The sequence below is a fragment of the Numida meleagris genome, unplaced genomic scaffold, assembly GCF_002078875.1.
Source record: "Numida meleagris isolate 19003 breed g44 Domestic line unplaced genomic scaffold, NumMel1.0 unplaced_Scaffold492, whole genome shotgun sequence".
NCBI classification, from domain to species: domain Eukaryota; kingdom Metazoa; phylum Chordata; class Aves; order Galliformes; family Numididae; genus Numida; species Numida meleagris.
Window position 1 is genome coordinate 13,412 of NW_018364708.1, and position 2,845 is coordinate 16,256.

Below are 2,845 nucleotides of genomic sequence, written 5' to 3' on the forward strand. Positions count from 1 at the left end.
CCCATTGGGCCCCATAAGGGGGTTCCTGAGCCCCAAATTTGGGATTAGTTCCCATTGTGCCCTATGAGGTCTCTCCAAAACCCCCAAATTTGGGGTTTAGTTCCCATTGTGCCCTATAAGGGCTCTCCAGAGCCCCCAGTTTGGGATTAATTCCCATTGTACCCCATCAGGGCTCGCCACAGCCCCCAGATTTGGGGTTTAGTTCCTATTGTGCCCCATCAGGGCTCTCCAGAGCCCCCAGATTTGGGATTAATTGCCAGTGTGCCCCATAAGGGGGCTCCTGAGCCCCAAATCTGGGATTAGTTCCCATTGTGCCCCATAAGGGAGCTTCTAAGCCCCAAATTTTGGGGTTTGGTCCCAACGTGCCCCATAATGAGTCTCCAGAGCCCCCAGATTTGGGATTAATTCCCATTGTGCCCGTAAGGGGGCTCCTGAGCCCCAAATTTGGGATTAATTCCCATTGTGCCCTATAAGAGCTCTCCAGAGCCCCCAGATTTGGGGTCTAGGTCCCATTGTGCCCCATAAGGGGGCTCCTAAGCCCCAAATTTTGGGTTTCGGTCCCAACATGCCCCATAAGGAGTCTCCAGAGCCCCCAATCTGGGGTTTAGTTCCCATTGTGCCCTATGAGGGGGTTCCTGAGCCCCAAATTTGGGATTAGTTCCCATTGTGCCCTATGAGGGGGTTCCTAAGACCCAGATTTGGGATTAGTTCCCATTGTGCCCTATAAGGGCTCTCCAGAGCCCCCAATTTGGGATTAGTTCCCATTGTTCCCCATCAGGGCTCTCTGGAGCCGAAGGGTTGCCCCCCAACTTTAGGCTGAAGCCCTGGGCCCCCCAAGCTGAGGATTTTCCGGTCCCGGCGTGGGGCTTCGAGCCCCACCTGCACCACTGGGGGGGGGGGGGAATGGGGCAGTGACCAAAACCCCATGGAACGGCCCCAAAATGGCGCGGGGCCCGGGATGGAGCTGAGGGGAGGAGCCCTTCCCCTGGGAGCGGGTGGAGACGTCGTTAATTAGCGGCCCCTAATGGAGCGGTCATGGGGGCACTGGGGGCATTGGGGGTAATGGGGACATTGGGGTTAATGGGGACATTGTGGGATATTGGGGACACTGGGAGATGTGGGAGTTAATGGGGTCAGTGAGGGACACTGGGAGTCATGGGGGGCACTGGGGGCTTTGGGGACAATGGGGGTAATGGGGACGTTGGAGGATATTGGGGACATTGGGGTTAGTGGGGACATTGGGGTTAATGGGGGACACGGGTTAATGGGGACATGGGGGGATACTGGGGACACTGGGGGATGTGGGAGTTAATGGGGTCTGTGAGGGACACTGGGAGTCATGGGGGGCACTGGGGGCTTTGGGGACATTGGGGTTAATGGGGACATTGGGGGACATTGGGGTTAATGGGGACATGGGGGGATATTGGGGACACTGGGGTTAATGGGGACACTGGGGATCATGGGGGACACTGGGGGTAATGGGGACATGGGAGGATATTGGGGACAGTGGGGGATGTGGGAGTTAATGGGGTCAGTGAGGGACGCTGGGGACACTGGGGGACATGGCAGATAATGAGGACAGTGCCAGTAATGGGGGATACTGGGACAATGGGGACACTGGGGTTAATGGGGACATGGGGGGATATTGGGGACACTGGGAGATGTGGGAGTTAATGGGGTCCGTGAGGGACACTGGGAGTCATGGGGGGCACTGGGGGCATTGGGGGCTTTGGGGACATTGGGGTTAATGGGGACATTGGAGGACATTGGGGTTAATGGGGACATTGGGGGATATTGGGGACATTGGGGTTAATGGGGACATCGGGGTTATGGGGGACACTGGGGGTAATGGGGACATTGTGGAACATTGGGGTTAATGGGGACATGGGGGGATATTGGGGACAGTGGGGGATGTGGGAGTTAATGGGGTCAGTGAGGGACGCTGGGGACACTGGGGGACATGGCAGATAATGAGGACAGTGCCAGTAATGGGGGATACTGGGACAATGGGGACACTGGGGTTAATGGGGACATTGGGGGATGCAGGGGTTAATGGGACAGTGAGGGATACTGGGAATCACTGGGAACACTGGGGATGTGAGGCAATGGGGACAATGCGGGGAATGGGGGACAGTGGGGGGACAATGGGGTTAATGGGGTCATGGGGGACATTGGGGCTAAGATATTGGGGTTAATGGGGACATGGGGGGATAATGGGGACACTGGGAGACGTGGGAATTAATGGGGTCCGTGAGGGACACTGGGAGTCATGGGGGGCACTGGGGGCTTTGGGGTTAATGGGGAACACGGGGGGACATTGGGGTTAATGGGGACATTGGGGGATATTGGGGACACTGGGGTTAATGGGGACATTGGGGTTAATGGGGGACACGGGTTAATGGGGACATGGGGGAATATTGGGGACACTGGGGGATGTGGGAGTTAATGGGGTCCGTGAGGGACACTGGGAGTCATGGGGGGCACTGGGGGCTTTGGGGACACTGGGGGTAATGGGGACATTGGGGATCATGGGGGACATGGGGGTAATGGGGACATGGGATATTGGGGACAGTGGGGGATGTGGGAGTTAATGGGGTCCGTGAGGGACACTGGGAGTCATGGGGGGCACTGGGGGCTTTGGGGACAATGGGGGTAATGGGGACATTGGGGGACATTGGGGTTAATGGGGACATTGGGGGATATTGGGGTTAATGGGGACATTGGGGTTAATGGGGAACATTGGGGTTAATGGAGACATTGGGGTTAATGGGGGACACTGGGGTTAATGGGGACACTGGGGTCAAGGGGGACATTGGGATCATGGGGACAATGGGGGACACTGTAC